Genomic DNA, 22601 nt, shown 5'->3' on the forward strand with positions numbered 1-22601 from the left:
CTAGCTACTTTACCATCTTACTATTTTATGACTTATTAGGACCTAAATTAAATAAAAATTTTTGCAAAGTTTTAAGATATCCAGTTACCTTTAAAGAATAATGATAAGATCCGAAATAAGGTAACTTTAAACTGTGAAGGAAAACTTATGTATATATGATGAATTATTCGAAACCCCAACCCTTTTACATAAGTCTTATAAAATAACCTTCTCATTATAAATTCTGATGTACATATAGCACCTTTAACTAACAATTATAAGAAAGTTTAATTTAAGACCACTTAAATTCTAAATTCTTATTCGTAAATATATCCAGTTCTTACTGGCTTAACTTATTCTTACACCTCAGCACATTATGAATATTATTTTTAAAATTTTATGATGACAATCCTATGAATTAGTTATAATATTAATTATTATTGCCCAAATTCAGTCATCTGTACATAATTAAATGTTTCCTTATGTTCTAAGGTGTATATAGTTGCTACAATTATACCCTATGGGTAGTGCTCCACAATTAATGGAGGAATATACAAGAAACTGGTGAGCTGTGTGCACAGTTCAAGGTCAAATCTAAATTATATTTTTTTTACGATGAAAAACTGAATAGAAGAAAGAAACGATTTAAAAATATAAAAAAAAATTGGGTAAGCAAAAATGATTGATTTTGTATTTATTATTATTGGTAAAAATCAAAGATAGATAATTAATAAAATTTTTGGTCAAATCTAGCCCCGGGCTGTCCTGTTTCGCGCGCTTCAAACGTCGTCCATATTGTATTTCATGACATACGAGAAAGATGTTATACCTTTTGCTCCTAGATAAAAAGGCTTATGACGAAGATTCAGTGACAAATACATAGTTACAGTGAGTTTATTAAATGAAAGGGAACATTTTACCATTGCAACATCCAATGTTTTGACAACTTTGTTTATTTTTAATGTTCATCTTAAAAGTTTATAGATCAGCTTAAAGTTCTAAGGGAGCTGCCATTTGATTTTTATAGGGGGGGGGGGGGGGGGGGGGGTGGTGGCTAGGATGAAAAATTTTGTCCTGCATTTTTTTTTTAGTTGTAATCTCTGTCCTGCCTTTTTACTTTTCACTATTTGGTCCTGCCTTTTTTTTTTTAGTTTATCCTGGCTTTTTTTTCATAAATTGTCATCCTGCCTTTCTTTTTGCAAAGTGTCTCATCCTGCCTTTTTTTTTTTTTAACTCAAAACTCCTGTCCTGCCTTTTTTTTCAAATATCATCCTAGCCCCCCCCCCCCCCCCCCCCCCCCCCCATAAAAAATCAAATGGTAGCTCCCTAAAGGCTGAAATGGCTGAGTTTTATTCTTTGATTACAGACAAACATTTGCATCTGGAAAAGTTTGATTGCATGGCCCAGATAAATTGGGGTGGGAAAGGGGGTGCAGCAGGGGCAGAAGGATTTTGAAAATGGAAATCCTGGCCTGGTTAAAGCTGAAAGTCAATAATCTTGCACAAGAGGAGATAAAAATTTCAGCTATTCTGCAACTCAAAATGCAGGAAACTTAATCATTTGTTAAGGTGTACAAATTCAAAAGTGAAAATAATATTAACAAATTCAACATTTAACGAGTTACATGTTGTACCATGCAAACAAACTACATCTGAGAATACTATAACACATGGGGTCGGTCTTTTCACCACCAAACACCACCGAACACCCAAAAAGACCACTTACCCTTAAGAAAAATAGTAATGTTACACAATGAAATCAATTAAATTGCGTAAAATTTAATCCTATGGTCATGTTTTTTTACATTTTTATGTGCAATAGTGATAATTAATGTTTTAAGTTGAGAATTAAAATAAAAAAAAAAAAAAAAGACGCTTCTGGATCCAGCAATATATTTTTCCGGATTTACATTGTCTGTATTTCCTTGTATATTATCTTATGCTTATGGTCTTTACTTTTCAATAATTAGAAATAAATTGTTCAAATAAGTTAAAACATTTTATTTAATGTGAAATTATCCCAATAATTATATTTAAAAAACTGTTAGACTTGAAAGTGTACTGTTCTTTTTGGTTCTCTTGTTTATCATTTCTTATTAATTTGTGTATAATATGTATAAACATATTTCGATATTCTCGTTCAGAATTTGTCAAATTAAATAAAGATGAAAACAATATATTTATGTGTGTTAGATGATATTTTAATGTGTTCGGCGGTGTGCAGTGGTGTTCGGAGGTGAAAAGACCTACCGTAACACATGTGTTATAGTAGTCTCAGACCAAATGTATATATTTTGTACAATTTCTTGATTTTCCTTGTTTTACATCAACTTTTAAGTCATTGTTTTACATCAACTATTAAGTCAATATATTAAAGATGGGGAAAGTTTATGCATGATATGTGTGCATCTCATTTGAACTCGTACCACATATCTCATATCTATCCAAGAAACAACTTTATATTTGGTTAGAATATATGTCAATGGTTATGATAAAGCTTCTCTCAAATTATTTTGTTGTTTCTTGCCTGCGCATGATGTTTCTTTAAAGGAAATATTGACGGGAAACTGCACAAAGTTAGCAGTATTCTTTGTTTTCATAAAATGTGACGTCATAACATCAAAAATCTTGTGTATATAATTCATTTATATTTCTTGATTTTATGCATTCCCAAACGTGTGCAAATTTGAATAGTTTTTTTGGGGCAAAACCGGGTCTTAATGCCCCTTCTCCTTTTATGTACATTTTGTTTTGTGTACTGTATTCATCATATTTTCATTCTTCAAGTACAATGTTGGTGCATCTCATAGCACTTTAAGGGTATTTGCTAGCTTACTGTCCACAGTGTGCTATGATAAAAGTGTGGTAACTCTTATATTATTTTAATGTGCTTGTCCCAAGACGGGAGCCTCCTGTTCTATTGTCCTATCTTAATGTTTCTCAATTTGGAAAATTGGATTTTTATGGCAGAGCATTTGATTCTTTTTTATACGCCCCCGTCAAAACTTTGACGGGACGTATTATGGTATACAAATGTCGTCTGTCTGTCCAGCGTAAACATGTCGCACCGTAACTTGAGAACGACTTATCCAAATTTCATGAAACTTAATTAACATACATTGTAGTTGTTTCTTATGATGGTCAAACAATCTGTTTACTTTTTGGTGAAAATAAGATTAAAACTTTTTGAGTTACAGGACTTAATAACTAAAACAGGTGTCGTGCCGTATCTCATTAACAATTTATGATTATTGCTTAAAACTTTACTAAATCTTTTGTGAGTAAAGAATGTTACTCCAGGATTATTTGATTTTCACAATGAAAAGTGTTATAATATATATAGTCATCAGTTCGTCTAGTATCTATCTTCCCTAAGGGAAATAAACACTTAGCTTCTTTTTGTCTTGCACATGTTGGGACCAAACAACTTATATGGTGATAATACTTGCATAAGTGAATAAAATTATCCTTCTTTAGAGGGCTGGAGGTATAAAGGTTTAAAACCATCAAATCATGGTACATCATCTGGTTGCATATATGAAAAATTCGTAAGGGTTCCGCGGAACCCAGTGTCTCGCCTACTTTTGGTGTTAATCGCAGGCTCAACAAAAATGAGGAAAAAAATTAATAAAAATATTCCCCTCTACACTATGTTTTGATTGTAAGTAGCTTCTGTCCAAGTTTGGTAAAAATCCAGGATAATTTATGAATCTAATAAATGTTTTAAAAACTTAAACTGCAGAATGTATGTAATGTTGACTGGAAGAAAAACTAAGTCCATTTATAAGTAAAATACAGAAAAAATGGAACAAAATTTTATCAAAATTTCCTTCTAGATACTAGCTTTTGATCATAAACAAGCTTCTGTCCAAGTGTGGTACAAATCCAGGATAGTTTAAGAAAGTTGTTAAAATTTTAAAAACTTTAACCACAGAGTGAATGTAATGTTAACTGGCAGAAAAACTAAGTCCCTATATAAGTAAAATACGGAAAAATGGAATTTTTTTTTTACAAAATTTACTTCTGGATACTATCTTATGATCATAAACAAGCTTCTTTCCAAGTTTGGTATAAATCCAGGATAGTTTAAGAAAGTTATTAAAATTTCAAAAACTTTAACCACAGAGTGAATGTAATGTTTCCTGGCAGAAAAACTTAAGTCCATTTATAAGTAAAATACGGAAAAATGGATTTTTTTTTTTACAAAATTTACTTCTGGATACTATCTTATGATCATAAACAAGCTTCTTTCCAAGTTTGGTAGAAATCTAGGATAGTTTAAGAAAGTTATTGAAATTTTAAAAACTTTAACCACAGAGTGAATGTAATGTTAACTGGCAGAAAAACTAAGTCCACTTATAAGTAAAATACGGAAAAAATGGAATTTTTTTTTTACAAAATTTACTTTTGAATATAATCTTATGACCATAAACAAGCTTCTGTCCAAGTTTGGTAGAAATCCAGGATAGTTTAAGAAAGTTATTAAAATTTCAAAAACTTTAACCACAGAGTGAATATTTGTGGACGCCGCCGCCGCCGACGACGCCGACGGAATGTAGGATCGCTATGTCTCGCTTTTTCAACAAAAGTCGAAGGCTCGACAAAAAGGGAAATAATCCCTTGAATTTGACAGTTGAAGGAAATTAATCCTACATCTCATTGCAATAAAAAAATGTCTTGAGTCATAAACATATATCTTGGCTGTTTCAAAGCACCATTATTTTTTTTTATTTGGTGTTTCTATTGAATATTTTAGAAACTGGCTGTTACATGGTTACTAAAGCTTGTACACAGGAAAACAAGAGGCTCTCAAGAGCCTGAATCGCTCACCTTATTTCAGAGTGGAAGATTTTTAAATGTTAGCAAGCTTGATGAACAAATTGTGTAAAATTGTCTTTAAAGGGCAATAACTCCTTGAGGGGTCAATTGACAATTATGGTCATATTAACTTTTTTGTAGATCTTACTTTGCTGAACATTATTGCTGCTTACAGTTTATATATATCTATAATAATATTCAAAATAATAACAAAAAACTGCAAAATTTTGTTAAAACTACCAATTAGGTGGCAGCAACCCAACAATGGGTTGTGTGATTGGTCTGATAATTTCAGGGCCAATAGATCTTGACCAATTAAACAATTTTAACCCAGTCACATTTGCTCTAAAAGATTTAGTTTTTGAGATATAAGCCAAAAACTGCATTTGACCCTTAAGTTCTATTTTTAGCCATGGCGGCCATGTTTGTCGATGGATCAAAACTTCGGATACAATTTATAAACTAGATACCCTAAGGAACATTTATTTAAAGTTTGAATGTATTTGGCCCAGTAGTTTCAGAGGAGAAGATTTTTGAAATAGTTTACGACGGAGGCCAAGTGATGGCAGAAGCTCACGTGGGGCCCTTCAGGCTCCGGTGAGCTAAAAAGAGGTGAAAATTTGATTGTTTAACTTCCAGTGATGGTTATTTCTTAAACGCATTGAAATGTTATTTGAAATTTTTTATATAGTACTGGACAGGATAAAACTTTACTCATGCCAAGTATTTTTTTATTTGAAATAAAGATATTAAAATTCTGCACAATTTTTTGAATAATTTCATTATTTGTGTCAATATTTACTGACTTTGAATCATTGTTTTCAGGCTTCCAGTTCAGTGTTTGTAATGAGCCACACTAGACAAAACACTGTGGCAGGCAACACTAGACAATTTAAGATGATGGAAATGGCAGGTTGTTTCATGGTAAGCATCTTTTGTAATTAATTCACTCATTGTCTCCTAACTTTAAATGCAAAGTCTTCCAGGTTGGTCAGTAATAGGGACAATCTGCCAAATAGGGTATATATATATATATATACTTTAAATGAGTAACAATCTCTCTATTTACTCAATAATGTATATTATCAAAGTGTTAAATATGAATTTATTTCCACATCCAATATGGAAGGAAGGAGGGTTTGTTGGTTATAAATATGTCAGTTCATCTGTCCTCGTTTTCATCACTCTTTGGAATACCAAATTTAATTCTGAAATTTAGACAGTATCAAGCTTCAATTGAGCATGCAATACAGAGATGTGTAAACTATTATTAGGGCCTTCCAATAGAATGTCAGGTTTCCCTTTATTTTTCAATTTGTCCACAATTTTCTGTGAACGCACAAACCAAACAAAATTTTGCACAGTTGATTTGTCTTATCTGTAAATGTGCATTAATTAAAGCCTCTCTTGTGACGAAAGTCATGGAAAGTAAAACATAGGGATTGTTTTTCTGGCGACAATGACAGTTTCGGCTCTAAGGCATCAACAATTGTTAAGTTTTCTGCTAAGTTAGTTTGAAAGGAACTAACTGTGCTAGATTAATAATTTTTTGTATGAAGTCGCTTTACTATCAGTACATATATCAGTTTGACGACTATTTTGAGGCCCTGCCCCTAGGTCCTAGGGGCTTTGAATTAATTAGCAATTTTCAATGTTAATTAAGTTGTAAAATCTGCTTAAGTCAGTTAAATGATAGAATCTATTTGTGATAGATCCAATGATATTTTGTATGAAGTCGCATTTCTATCAGTTCCTATCAATATATATATATATATATATATATGTAACTTAAGCAGAAAACGTAACATTGAAAATTGCTAAATAATTCAAAGTTACAATAAACAACGATATTTTCTATAAAGTTACATAACAGTCTGTCCATCTCTGTGTTTGTGGACCATGATTTCTAGGCCCTGCCCACTTGATCTTGGTCTAGTGACTGATTTAATAAGCAATCTTGCTGTCCATCAAATTGTCTTTTTCTGAATTTTATGCTAAAAGGCAAGACATGTCTCTGTGTCAACAATTAATATAAGCATTAGCATTTCTCTTTTCCATGGTGGTTTATATTTGGCCCTGCACCTTCAGTCATGTTTGCACTAGTACATTGTCGGCACCCCCTAATCTCCCCACTAAATTTCAGGTAAAAAAAACTGTTGGAAAATGTCTAATGAAACTGCGGTAGTTTCACAAATTGTGTGTGGTCGTTTGCAGTATTTTCATGGTAAACCCATTTTCCATCATGCAAACAGAAGTTGAAACTGCTTGTAAATGATTCATTCTAGTACACTTCACGATTGTTAAAGTAAGTCAAAATCACACAAAAAATTTAGAAACCTGTGTATGTTTAAACCGGAAGTTTGAATAGCACATGTAAAAGAAAATAAAAACGGTGAGAGTCGAAATCCGTACTTAACAGATATCACTATAATACAACTTTGAAAGTAAAACAGTTCCATGCATGCATATCCTAAATGTGTAAAACAATGTTTAATATATCTATCACATTAATGTTTGAAGGGTCTTAAGCTAATACAAAACATATTCCTCTGTATGAAACACCAAAATGGAACGAATATAGTCCGTTTGACTTCTATAAATCTTCAGAAAATAATTCTTAAAAATTAAATTTTGTAAATAAACAATTTTTGTCGCAGAAAGCTCGACATAGGGATAGTGATCCTACGATGGCGGCGGCGTTAGCTAACTTCTTAAAAGCTTTATATTTTAGAAGCTAGAAGACCTTGATGCTTCATACTTTGTATATAGATGCCTTATGTTACGAAGTTTCCGTCTCATGTGTCCATTGTCCCCCCCCTTGACCTCATTTTCATGGTTCAGTGACTACTTGAAAAAAAAGTCAACATTTTTTGTAATGTTAATTTCTTTCTTATTATGAGTAATAGGATAACTATATTTAGTATGTGCGTACCTTGCAAGGTCCTCATGCCCGTCAGACAATTTTCATTTGTCCTCGACCTCATTTCATGGATCAGTGAACAAGGTTAAGTTTTCGTGGTCAAGTCCATATATCAGATACTATAAGCAGTAGGGCTACTATATTTGGTATATGGAATGATTGTAAGGTGTACATGTCCAACTGGTAGGTGTCATCTGACCTTGACCTCATTTTCATGGTTCAGTGGTCAAAGTTAAGTTTTTGAGTTTTGGTCTTTTTTTCTAATACTATATGCAATAGGTCAACTATATTTGGTGTATGGAAATATTTTATGATGTACATGTCAGTCTCGCAGGTTTTATTTGACCTTGACCTCATTTTCACGGTTCATTTCTCAGTGTTTAGTTTTTGTGTTTTGGTCTGTTTTTCTTCAACTATAAGCAATAGATCAACTATATTTGTTGTATGGAAGGATTGTAAGGTGTATATGTCTGTCTGGCAGGTATCATCTGACCTTGACCTCATTTTCATGGTTCATTGGTCAATATTTAGTTTTCTTGGTTAAGACTGTTTCTTAGAAACTATAAGCAATAGGTCAACTATGTTTGGTTTATTGAATGATTGTAAGGTGTACATGTATTTCTCGTTTGGTTTATCTGACCTTGACCTCATTTTCTTGGATCATGTTAAGTTTATGTGTTACTTGTAGTAAAGCTTTATATTTAGGACTATCAACATAAAATCAATGGTTAGTAAAGAAGGCGAGACATTTCAGTGTGTGCACTCTTGTTTTCTTGATGTATGTTAATGTATGATATATACAAACTCTGACTCATGAATATCATAATTTTAGGCCAATAATCAAAAAAGTCTCTATGTTACTCCTATTTTCTTCATATAAAATACTTGATGGAGTAAGGGGGTATGAATAGTGTAACAGCTTTCCATTCAAAACAAAAACATAAGACATGTGCTTTAAACCTGTTTCATTGTACCATGTGACTTAACTCATTTAAATATCAAAGGACATTATACATGTCATGAAAGGCTGTTACACTATTCATACTTATACTCCATCAAGTATTAGACAAAAATAGAAGTAACATAGAGACCTAATGGGTAACTTTTTTGATTATTGGCCCAAAATTATAATATTCATAGTCAGAGTTGGTATATATCATACATTAACATACATCAAGAAAAAAATTGTATATTTGCAAAAATGAATTTTTAAGAATTATTTTCTGAAGATTTATTATAAGTAAACGGATTATAATAACCAATTACGTTTTGTAGTTTACACATATTGTAAGCTGGTTTACGGTTGACTTTTTTTGCTCTTTTCGTTCCCTTTCATTCAAGCAGATTCCAGTTTATATAATTAAGCAATGCAGTGAAAAGAAATGAGAAATTCGTAATGAAGCATTTAATTTTTAAATTTATCAGTAGTAATTTGATACTGAATAAAAATAACTTATTAATATAGATAAGGTAAAATTACTAGTTTTAAAAATGATGAGTGCCCTCTACAATATCAAAAACAAACATGGCGGTACATGAGCCACCTCGCGAAATCAAATATTTTTTTATTTCTTGCTTATTGTACTCTATAGTCCGCACCCCTGTCTGGCAGGTTCAATTTTGGAGAAGAAAACCGCGGACTATACAAGCCTTTTAACAGTAACCATTTTAATTTTAACATTTGCATTTAACTATCAAAATTACAAAAAGGGTGACATATCTGTGTCAACATGCAGTTTATTTATAAAGTTATTGGCTATGAACTAGCTTTCAGTAATTAGGATAAATCTCAGATCTGTAGTTTGTGTCTTTAGTACTAGTGTTTTCATGCTTTGTATCCATCTGATGAGTTCAGCCCTTTAATCAACATGCGTTGGTTGTCTGTCGTCCGTCATTTACTTTTACAAAAATCTTCTCCTCTGAAACTACTGGGCCAAAGTAACCCAAACTTGGCCACAATCATCATTGGGATATCTAGTTTTAAAAATGTGTCTAACGACCCAGCCCCCCAACCAAGATGGCCGCCATGCTAAAACTAGAACATCGTGGTAAAATGAAGATTTTGGCTTATATCACTGAACCAAAGCATATAAGAGCAAATCTGACAGGGTAAAATTGTTCAATAGGTCAATATCTATTTGCCCTGTAATTTTCAGACAAATTCAACAACCCGTTGTTGGGTTGCTGCCTCTGAATTGGTAATTTTAAGGAAATTTTGCAGTTTTTAGCTTGGAACGGTGAGCTTTTGTCATCACTTGGCATCCGTCGTCATCTGTCGTCGTCCTTCTGGTGTAAACTATTTCAAACATCTAGCTTCTCCTCTTAAAATACTGAACCAATTCCAACCAAACTTAAGCTGAATGATGCTTAGGGTATCTAGAATAAAGATTGTGTTTTATTTACTGTTTCGTCAAATAACATGGCCGCCATGGCTAAAAATAGAACATAGGGGTAAACTGCAGCTTTTGGCTTATATCTCAAAAACCAAAGCATTTAGATCAAATCTTACATAGGTTAAAGTGTTCATTAGGTGAAGTTCTATCAACCCTGAAATTTTCAGTTGTTCATTGTTGGGTTGCTGCCACTAAATGGGTAATTTTAAGGAAATTTTAGTTTTTGGTTATTATCTTGAATATTATTAATGATAAAGATAAACTGTGAACAGCAAAAATGTTCAGCAAGATAAGATCTACAAATAAGTTTATATGATCAAAATTGTCAATTGACTCCTTAAGGAGTTATTGCCCTTTAAGGACAATTTTACACAATTTGTTTATCATGTTTTCTTATTTTAAAAAATCTTCTTCTTTGAAACTACCAAACCAATTCCAACCAAACTTAAGCTGAATGATACTAAGGGTGTCTAGAAGAAAGTTTGTGTTTTATTTTCTGTTTCATAAAAAAAACATGGCCGCCATGGCTAAAATAGAACGTAGGGGTAACATGCAATTTTTGGCTTATATCTCAAAAACCAAAGCATTTAGAGCTAATCTGACGAGAGGTAAAAATGTTTATTAGGCCAAGCTCTGTCAGCCCTGAAATTTTCAGATGAATCTAACAACCCAATTTATTTATTTAGTTTAAAATTGAAAATGGAAATGGGGAATGTGTCAAAGGGACAACAACCCGACCATAGAGCAGACAACAGCTGAAGGCCACCAATAGGTCTTCAATGCAGCAAGAAACTCCCGCACCTGGAGGCGTGCTTCAGCTGGCACCTAAACAAATATGTATACTAGTTCAGTGATAATGTTTGCTTACTTTAAAAAATCTCCTTTGAAACCAAACTTGGGATGAATGAGTTTCAGAGTATCCAGTATAAATTTTGTATTTTATTTTCTTGTACATCAAGAAACATTGCCACTGTGGCTAAAATGAAACATCTGTGTAAAATGTATTTCTTTGATTTTGAAGAAAATATGACAGATACTTAGAACATTTCAATGGAAGTTTTAAGCCATTCATTAATATATATTGAAAAGCAAAAATAATCATTGATGAAAGATTTAAACAAAAAATTACAGATGAGCGATTCAGGCTATTGAGAGCCTCTTGTTTTGATTTTTTTCATATTTGCCTATTATATTGAAAACTATATAGACAGAGAGAAACTTTAAACTGCAAAAATGATCAGAAGGGTAGTATGAAATAGTCATTTGACTTCTGATTAGAGTTAACGCCCTTTCATGACGATTTGTACAATTTTTTTTGCGTTTTTGTTTTATATCTTATAACTTATAATAGATAAAAAGAAACTTATATAAACAAAAAATGATCAGCAAGACAAGATCTACAATTAAGACGAATGGCGGAAGTTGTCAAAATACTCCTTATTGGAGTGATTGCCCTTTAATGACGAATTTTACCATTTTGCATTATATGATAAAAATTATAATAGATAGATAGAAACTTAAATAATCAAAAATGATTAGCAAGACAAGACCTACTAAAAAGTCAAATTTTGCTGATATAATTAGTAGTTTATAAATTTTTACAGGAGTTGTTGCCCTTAAATTTGGAAATTATTTTTTACTCTCTTATTTGTTTGGAGCAAAAGCTAAATTAGATAGAGAGAAATTAAACAGACTTCAATGATCAGCAATATAAGATAAAAAAAACCCAAGATTTTTGTCATTAATTCTATTCTCATCTACAATGTTGGAGAGTATCCTTTGTTGAATATGCATATAGACCCAAGGTGAGCGACAAAGAGCCTCTAGTTATAGTTTGTTCTTGTTATGCTGTTAAACCACTTATAGCTTGTTCTTAATATAATAATGTTATGCTGTTAAACCACTGTCCCAATTAAGTAAGTGGGAGGATTGGATGCCAGCAAACATGTTTAACCCCACTACATTTTAATGTGCTTGTCCCAATTCAGGAGCCTGTAATATAGGGGTGGTTGTTTTTTGCTGTATATCATATTTGTTTTATCATCTATTGTTAAATTTGTACATATAAATCAGGCTGTAAGTTTTCTCATCTGAATTTTTTTGTTTTACATTTGTCATAATGTTGAAGGCTATTTGGTGACCAATAGCTATTATTGTTAACTTCTACGTCTTTTGGTCTCTAGTGGAGAATGGTCTCATTGGCAATATACCACTTCTTCTGATTTTCATATTTATTCTTATTACGCTTGTCTAAAACTGACTTATTCTTGTCTGTGGCTAATGAAGAGTATTTATCAATCAAAACTTTCACATATTTCGTGTTTATGATTAAGCAAATATACTTTTTGAGAGCATTTGATGTCACTATTAGTGTGCAATTTTCCAAGTTATAAAGGGACATAATTCTAAAACAATAAGTGACTCACAGCTCAAAATCAAAACACTTTTTACAAGTTTTGGTTCTGAGCATTGCACATGAGTTTCTCAAATTTTTTAGCAAAACTTGGCCCAACTGCAGAAACCAGCATATTAACGTACCTTAAAAAAATAAAAAAATTACCTGTGTTATTTCCCTTATTGACTTTGGTATATCGAAGGCTCTTCATATCATAGCACAGTTTAAATATCTGTAAGTGTTGAGATCATTTCAAACTTGACATATATACTTTTAACTCTGTTTAAATTGGTCAATTAAGTTTTTATAAAATGTGTAGTCATTATTAACATGGATAGGCTTAAACATATTGTTTACTTTATATCTATACTTTTAAACGAGAAGACCTCATTTTGTGTGTCGCTTCTCTTCCTTCCCCAATAAATTAATCTTCATGCCTCTGTATGTGTCCTATAGGTACCATGCATAGTCGCATTTGTCATCCATTCTTATGATTATTCAGTTTGGGTTATTTGGGAGAAAAACGAAGAAAAAGGCGTCCGAATATTGTTTCCGTCATCAGACCGACTTTTAAGTCATACCCAAGACTTCCGATTTTAAACTTAAAAAGAGGGGGTAAAGGGTTATTTTCGTGCAACATGTTTTGCCACTTTTTATTTCACGTGCAGCCGTGAAAAAGGTTCGTTTTTCACCATGTTTCTTGAAATCAATATTTTAATTGTTCGCTCATTGTGAAATGGCATTTTTATTTTGCATTCTTCTGTGCAGATACCCCTACCCCCCCTTACTCCCTCTTTAAACATAATTTTCATAATTACTCTGGGACAGGCAGTGATCTGGAAGGATTTTTTCTCTATGGGCCCAGGGCCCCCCAAAAATAAATTCAATGGGCCATTTTAAGAATTAATGGGCCATGTTGTCAAATGAGTGGGCCATTCGTTTACAATAAAAAATAAATAAAAAAAAGTGTATATTTCACTGTACTAACAAGTATGATTCTAATTAATATCATGGATATTGTTCCTGTGATTTTGTAATTTCAATTTCAATGAATATACAATAACTTCTTCCAAACCAGGCAATATTTACGATAACCTTTATTTACAATATTAAAACTGGTACTGTTCCCTTGTTCATGTTCATGTTTTTTTTTACATTAAATTTGGGTCTTTGTCGATACCATACTTATTTCAGACGTTCCGTATTAGAGGACGTTTCTGGCATTTCCTCTGCACTTGTATTATTATTACTTCATCACGATGACAAGAATAACAGTATAGAGCAACGTTTATTGACAAGACACAACAACAATTCGCTGAAGGCATGTTTACAAAATGTCCAAACAAGCCAAAGACAAAATAATTGGCAAGGACAGTTAAGCCCCTTTTATGGAGACAAATACTATACTATTCATAAAAAGGCTTTTGGGTTTTTCAATCAAAATAATAGCAAGCTTACTTAAAAGATTATAATTAGAGAAGAATTCTCGCCTGTACTAGCCAATTTTCACAAATTTAAAGTTGTTTATAAAAAATTATATCATGAATGATGGTTAATTACGTTTTTTGGTTAATCAGTCATACCGCATGTTGCTATTATTACCATAGGAAAACACCAGAGACGTCCCAAAAATATATAGGTGCTCCTATCATTTGAGTAAACACTACACAGTTGTGTACTCACACATGGCGGCATGAAATACGATCGGAAATCCATTTGACGATATCTCAACGTTTCAAAACGAAGTGAAAAATATCATGCGCCACGCGGGCGCTTACATTTGTCACTTTATGCGCCATTTCTGATCAATAAGCGCAATTGGCGCAAGGCGCACGTCCTTCCCGATCACTGGACAGGATAATTATTTTCGCGTTATTCTGCATGTATACTATGATTATAATCCTATAATATATAGAGACTCTCTTTATAATCCTATAATATATAGAGAGACTCTATATAATATAGCAGTGAACGCCGTGGAGAAGAACTTGTCTTGGAATTGATAGTTCATGAATTGTGATAGACACAATCTTTTTAATTGAAAATGTTCTAAATGATAAAGCACATTAAATGAAATACAGGGTTAGTCCCCAGGGGTCACCCCACCCCATGCCATTTAAGAAAGTTCTAATACCTTGTAAGTGGTCAAGATCCCCACCCCTAAACCATATATATTCTGGTGTGTCATGCTAAGATGGTTTGAATGATATACAGGGTTAGTCCCAAGGGGTCATCCCGACCCCCTGCCATTTGAGAAAGTTCTAATATCTTGTAAATGGTCGAGATCCCCACCCCTAACCCCTATATTTTCTGGTTTGTCATTATAAAGCAAATCAAATGAAATACAGGGTTAGTCTCCAGGGGTCACCCCAACCCCCTGCCATTTAAGAAAGTTCTTATATCTTGTAAGTGGTCAAGATCCCCACCCCTAAACCATATATATTCTGGTTTGTCATGCAAAGATGGTTTGAATGTTATACAGGGCAAGTCCCCAGGGGTCACCCCCACCCCCTGCCATTTTAAAAAGTTCTAATATTATGTAAGTGGTCAAGATCCGCACCCCTAAACCATATATATTCTGGTTTGTCATGCAAAGATGTTTTTTTAGTCCCCAGGGGTCATCCCCCACCCCTTGCCATTTGAGAAAGTTCTAATATCTTGTAAATGGTTGAGATCCCCACCCCTAAACCATATATATTCCTGTTCGTCATGTCTCGAACATTTGAATGACATATAGGGTCAGTCCCCAGGGGTTCCCCCACCCCCAATGTTCTAATATCTTGTAAATGGTTGAGATCCCCACCCCTAAACCATATATATTCTTGTTCGTCATGTCTCGAACATTTGAATGATGTATAGGGTCAGTCTCCAGGGGTTCCCCCCACCCCCAATGTTCTAATATCTTGTAAATGATCGAGATCCCCTCCCCTAAACCATATATATTCCTGTTAGTCATGTCTCGAACATTTGAATGAGGTATAAGGTCAGTCCCCAGGGGTTCCCCCCACCCCCAATGTTCTAGTATCTTGTAAGTGGTCGAGATCCCCACCCCTAAACCATATATATTCTGGTTTGTCATGCCAAGATGATTTGAATGATATACAGGGTTAGTCCCCAGGCATCACTAATGCATATAACTTTACCAAATCAATTTTCACGGGACTTTGCCCAATGTCAGACGACCCTGGGAATTACGAATTATGGGAGCTTCGTTTGGGAGACTTCGTATCAACATCCTGTTACAATCATTTCTTGTATTATATGTATGTTCATAGTATACAGAAACGCGAAAATCATGGAATTTATCAGAGAGCAAAAAAATAACGGACTTTGAAAAAAAGGAAGAGGACTTTATAAAATAATTGTCCTGTCTCCAAGTGCCTATGACTCAGATTGATACCTTTTCTGAAATTCTCCAGACATAAAATCTTTTACAAAAATTCATCCTATAACAGTTTACATACTTTCAACCAAGCTCTAATTAACCGCTATTTCGCGGGTGTGTTCTAGTGATATTTATAATCGGATGCTTATTCTAAGTTGGATATGGCACCTATTACAATTATATCAGTAGTTTACAAATCTAAAGTTTTCAATAATTGAATTATTTTTATATTGTAGATGATGTTTTTGGTATAGAGCGGAACTATAATGGAGGGGACAGCCGTAGATGAAACTTTTGAGATAGAAGATCTAATGTTGTACTGAGAAGACAGTTCTGCTGGGAGTTTTGTGATGTAGAGGTTTGAGATTCTCTAAATTTGACTTAAAGATATTGGTAATGAGATTGGTTAAATTACACATTTAAAAAAAAAGATGTTTTTAAGGGCCGATGATCCATTTCCTTTATTTTCTAAATATACATGTTCCCAGAAATGAAGTCTGCAGATGACTTATTGCAGTTTAACTACATCCAGAATCGTGTGAAGAATCAACTTTCTACTTTACCGTTAAAAAGTCACTAATTATTGAGTTATTTTTCTTTTTAAGTGGCCACCAAAATTAAGGTGAAATTATGCTGAAATATCAAAATATTAGAATTTCCCCAAAAATCTTTAGCCTTTATATCACACATCTTTTGTTGGCGCGGCAGTATATTTAAGAAAAATGAAAAAAGTAAAAAAAAAAATGTGGAGAACTGAAGAAAAAAATAATGATACTGCTGAAAACCTGTGTGATATAGAGGTTTGAGTTTCTCTAAATATGAGTTAAAAGAATTTGGTTATAAGATTTGTTATATTAGACCTTTAATTAATTTTTTAAAGTATGTTTAATAAGGGTGAAATCTATTTCATTTATTTTTTAATACACATGCTCCCAGAAATAAAGTCTGCAGATGACTTATTGCAGTTTAACTACATGCTGAATTTTAGTTTATGAATCATGGGAAAAATTGACTTTCAACTTTATCTTTTAAAACCATAATTATTCAGTAGATTCTTTTTAAACAGCCATTGAATTTAAGGTAAACATTTTGATAAAATTTGAAATTTTAGAATTTCCAATGAATAAATAGCCTTTATATTACACATCTTTTGTTGGCACTGCTGTATATTTAAGAAAAATGAAAATAGTAAAAAAAAAAATTATGCTGAAATATGAAAATATTGGAATTTCCCCAAAAAACTCTAGCCTTTATATCACACATCTTTTGTTGGCGCGGCAGTATTTTTAAGAAAAATGAAAAAAGTAAAAAAAAAAAATGTGGAGAACTGAAGAAAAAAATATGATACTGCTGAAAACCTGTGTGATATAGAGGTTTGAGTTTCTCTAAATATGAGTTAAAAGAATTTGGTTATAAGATTTGTTATATTAGACCTTTAATTAATTTTTTAAAGTATGTTTAATAAGGGTGAAATCTATTTCATTTATTTTTTAATACACATGCTCCCAGAAATAAAGTCTGCAGATGACTTATTGCAGTTTAACTACATGCTGAATTTTAGTTTATGAATCATGGGAAAAATTGACTTTCAACTTTATCTTTTAAAACCATAATTATTCAGTAGATTCTTTTTAAACAGCCATTGAATTTAAGGTAAACATTTTGATAAAATTTGAAATTTTAGAATTTCCAATGAATAAATAGCCTTTATATTACACATCTTTTGTTGGCACTGCTGTATATTTAAGAAAAATGAAAATAGTAAAAAAAAAAATTATGCTGAAATATCAAAATATTGGAATTTCCCCAAAAAACTCTAGCCTTTATATCACACATCTTTTGTTGGCGCGGCAGTATTTTTAAGAAAAATGAAAAAAGTAAAAAAAAAAAATGTGGAGAACTGAAGAAAAAAATATGATACTGCTGAAAACCTGTGTGATATAGAGGTTTGAGTTTCTCTAAATATGAGTTAAAAGAATTTGGTTATAAGATTTGTTATATTAGACCTTTAATTAATTTTTTAAAGTATGTTTTATAAGGGTGAAATCTATTTCATTTATTTTTTAATACACATGCTCCCAGAAATAAAGTCTGCAGATGACTTATTGCAGTTTAACTACATGCTGAATTTTAGTTTATGAATCATGGGAAAAATTGACTTTCAACTTTATCTTTAAAAACCCTAATTATTCAGTAGATTCTTTTTAAGTAGCCACCAAAATTTAGGTGAAATTATGCTGAAATATCAAAATATTAGAATTTCCCAAAAAAACTCTAGCCTTTATATTACACATCTTTTGTTGGCGCAGTAGTATAAGAAAAATGAAAAAAGTAAAAAAAAAATGTGGAGAACTGAAGAAAAAAATATGATACTGCTGAAAATTTGTGGGATTTGAGTTTTTATAAAATTTGAATATAGAGATATAAGTATTAAGGATCTTGTACAGTCAAACCTGTTTTAAGCATGTCACTCATGGGAAGTATCAAAAGGGACGGTTTGAGAAAAGTGACCTTTAAAAAGAGTTTCTGTGGCTGGGAATGCAACTTGGTTTAGTGTTTTAGTTGGAAGATTTATCGTTCGTTCGTTTGTTTCGTTCCTGTGAGCAGACAAATATTAAAGGGTGGACTCTTGCACTGTCAATTTGAAGAAGACATTTATTGATTTAAAGATGTTGATATAATTGGATAAACAAGTCTGTGAAATGCTTTTCAATGGTATTAATTGAAGGGAGTGGAATACAAGGATTCACCTATTGCAAGATCTGTTGCAAACCGTGAAACGGGTTCCGATTCTCATTTTGATTTTGATACTGAACACATATATTTTTCATCATGATTATAATTATAATTAAAAACAGTAAAATGATGATTTCGTGCATAAAATAAGGTGACCGCATCGGACAGGTGATCTCTGAAATGAGTTAAATATATAGAGAAAATGCTTGAGAGGGTCACCAAGAGACCGTTAGAGATAGTTGACCTCTTAAACAAGGTGGTGACCTTAAGGCAGGTTTGACTGTATATGATTATTTTTTTCACATCTAGAATTTTTGTAATCAATAAATCATGTAAAGAGTGACTTTCAATCAACTTGATCATTAACAACCATTGTTTTAGAAGTTTCTTTTTAAGCATAAGCAGCAACTGTTTTTTTTAAAGGAAATACCTACATGCATGAGATGCAAAGAGTGGAATAATCAGCAAGGAGACATGAAATTCATTTTCAGGTATAATTGGATTGCTGCTACATAAGAAAAGTTCACAATCAGGAAATTGAAGTCTCTTTTGTCAAATTATTAGCTCTCAGCTGGTCCTTGCTGATAGTTTCTGGGCGACGGCAAGTTTTGAAGCACAGTATCCGTATCTGTTGTATCCTTCTTCTGGTTCAGTGGGTTAGGTGTGATCAACTTTTGAGTTATCTATATTAAAAGAGATCGCCTTCATAATGTGAAATGTGAAATTAAGGGATAATGCTTGATCTTTTTATCCTTGATAAGTGCCTGTATGAAGTCTGTCTTAAAAGGGGCAGGGTTCCCATAGCAATGTCAACATTTTTAGCTCACCTGGCCCTTTGGGCCAAGTGAGCTTTTCTCATCACTTGGCGTCTGTCGTCTGTTGTCGTCCGTCGTCGTCGTTAACTTTTAAATATAAATACATTTTGAACTAGTGAATGGAAAGAAACCAAACATGGCATGATTGTTTCTTATGAGATGCTGACCAAGTGTTGTTACTTTGTAGCCGATCCATCATCCAAGATGGCCGCCAGCGTGGGACTTAGTTTAACATAGGACCCTATGGACAATACATGTACATACAAATGTCTTCTTTTAGAGAACCACTGAATGGAATGAAACTAAACATGGCATGAATTTTCCTTATGAGGTGCTGACTAAATGTTGTTACTTTGAAGCTGATCCATCTTCCAAGATGCCCGCCAGCGTGGGACTTAAGTTCAACAAAGGACCCTATGGACAATACATACAAATGTGTTCTTTTAGAGAACCACTGAATGGAATGAAATTAAACATGGCATGAATGTTCCTTATGAGGTGTTGACCAAGTGTTGTTACTTTGTAGGTGATCAATCATCCAAGATGGCCAACAGTGGGGGACTTAGTTTAACATAGGACCCTATGGACAATACATGTACATACAAATGTCTTCTTTTAGAGAACCACTGAATGGAATGAAACCAAACATGGCATGATTGTTCCTTATGAGGTGCTGACCAAGAGTTGTTACTTTGTAGCCGATCCATCATCCAAGATGGCTGCCAGCATGAGACTTAGTTTAACATAGGACCCTATGGACAATACATACAAATGTCTTCTTTTAGAGAACAACTGAATGAAATGAAACTAAACATGGCATGAATGTTCCTTATGAGGTGCTGACCAAGTGTTGTTACTTTGAAGGAAGCCGATCCATCTTCCAAGATGGCTGCCAGCAGGGGACTTCGTTTAACATTGGACCATAATGGATAATACATACAAATGTCTTCTTTTAGAGAACCACTAAATGGAATAAAACAAACCATGGCATGAATGTTTCTTATGAGGTGTTGACCAATTGTTGTTACTTTGAAGCCGATCAGTCATCCAAGATGGCCGCCAGAGAGGGACTTAGTTTAACATAGGACCCCAAGGACAATACATACAAATGTCTTCTTTTAGAGAACCACTGAATGGAATGAAACCAAACATGGCATGAATTTTCCTTATGAGGTGCTGACCAAGTGTTGTTACTTTGTAGCCAAGCAATCATCCAAGATGGCTACCAGAGGGTAACTTAGTTTAAGGACCCTAGCTATGTGAAATACATACAAAAGTCTTCTTTTGAAGAACCACTGAATGGAATGAAACTAAACATGGCATGAATGTTCCTTATGAGGTGCTGACCAAGTGTTGTTACTTTGTAGCAAATCCATCAACCAAGATGGATGCTAGCAGGGGGACTTAGTTTAACAAAGGACCCTATGGGAAATATATACAAATGTCTTCTTCTAGAAAACCGCCTAATGGATTGAAACCAAACATGGTATGAAAGTTTCTTAAGAGGTGCTGACCAAGTGTTGTTACTTTGTAGCTGATTTGTCATCCAAGATGGCTGCCAGCAGGGGGAGTAAGTTTAACATAGGACCCTATGGGAAATACATACAAGTGTTTTCTTCTAGAGAACAACTGAATAGAATGAAACCAAACATGGCATAAATGTTTCTAATGAGGTGCTGACTAAGTGTTGTTACTTTGTAGCTGAACCATCCTTCAAGATGGCTGCCAGCAGGGGACTTAGTTTAACATAAGACCCTATGGGATATAGTCATACCCCAAGATTTTTTATTTAATTACGGGGCCAATATTAAACCAAATTTGGCCTCAATCATCATTAGGGTATCCGTTATGATTTCCAAAACCAAAGTAGAATCAGGTGAGCGACACAGGCTCTTGAGAGCCTCTAGTTTGTTTTAGTTCTTTTTTTAAATTTTTTTATAGTTTTCTTATGCCATTTTTTCCTTTTTCAGATGAAAAAAAATTCTCCCTCTTCAACATTATTTCATTATTTAATTAATTATAACCTTTTTCTCATTCTGAATCAGTATTAAGGTCTGCAGTAATGCTTTTAGAAATTTAAATTATTATTTTTATTCCTCTAAATTTCTGGACAGTTTATCTCTTTTGGTTGGCTTTTTAACGATCATGAAAAACTTTGTTTTTGGCTCCACAAAGTTGTGGTCTCTGGCAATCTTAATGAAGGTTATTCCACTAACCAGTTGGCTACACTGAAAATTGTAACATCCATTCATTTAAGTTTATGAAATATTTTAATTTCTTTAAAAAATTATACTTGTCCCTCCATGTCTTAAGTACTTCATTTAAAAATCTTTTTATTTTTTGAAGTATCAACACTAACCTGGGGGGTTTACTAACATGATACTTCCTAAATAGGTTGTTAGGTATTAGTGGCGTGATAGATGGCGCAAGGGAGAGAGAGATTGATGTATGACATTCTAATAAGGGTTTAGGGTACTAACCAGATGGAGGGATATGGTTGCATGCTTTATATTTATTAAGTATGTGTGCACAATAGAATTTATTGGGCTGAGACTTTCTGTCGTTAGTAAATAACTTTCAAAAAAAGAAAAAGTGCCATAAATTTAGTCTAACATGATTATAACTTCAGATGAATATGTACCTAATACCTAAAATTCAGAATGGGACAGTTAAATAAGGAATCTCTTTGGGGTGATGAAATGTAAAATTCAGACTGAATTTCACGTTTAGAATTTTTTTTTACATTCTTTGCATTTCGATTGACCATTATTATAATTTTCAAATTTCAATTTCATGGGGAACAGTTAATGACCACCTTCCTTTTAAACTCAGTTTATCACCAATTTAATGTCCTATTTTTGTAACGCAGTTGACATTTCTATAGGAACCAACTACTGTAAACCAACTTATTTTATGGACATTTTATTTGTGTTGCGCCATTCCTATTATATTTCACAGCTGATATTTTTTTTGGCGTAGCAACATTTTTTCATATTTCGCAGCTGATATTTTTTTTCGCGTATCGCCATTTCTATCATATTTCACATAGGAATTTTTCCACGTATATATAAAAAAGAAGATTTGGTATGATTGCCAATGAGACAACTCTCCACAAGAGACTAAATGACACAGAAATTAACAGCTTATACATTGTAGGTAAC

The 22601-nt window shown here is 33.0% G+C and overlaps 1 long non-coding RNA gene across 2 annotated transcripts; it reads left to right on the forward strand.

Annotated features, from left to right (window-relative positions):
- The first annotated feature begins 706 nt into the window (after positions 1-706).
- On the forward strand, positions 707-21545 carry LOC127704700 (uncharacterized). Of its 2 annotated transcripts, XR_007983467.1 has the most exons (4): positions 707-867; positions 5622-5720; positions 16126-19966; positions 20808-20822. It is a non-coding gene; the product is annotated as an uncharacterized LOC127704700 (long non-coding RNA). The 2 variants fall into 2 exon arrangements; XR_007983466.1 differs by having other exon boundaries at positions 16126-21545.
- Positions 21546-22601: the final 1056 nt, after the last annotated feature.

Source organism: Mytilus californianus, unplaced genomic scaffold (genome assembly GCF_021869535.1).
Source record: "Mytilus californianus isolate M0D057914Y unplaced genomic scaffold, xbMytCali1.0.p SCAF_6, whole genome shotgun sequence".
NCBI lineage: Eukaryota > Metazoa > Mollusca > Bivalvia > Mytilida > Mytilidae > Mytilus > Mytilus californianus.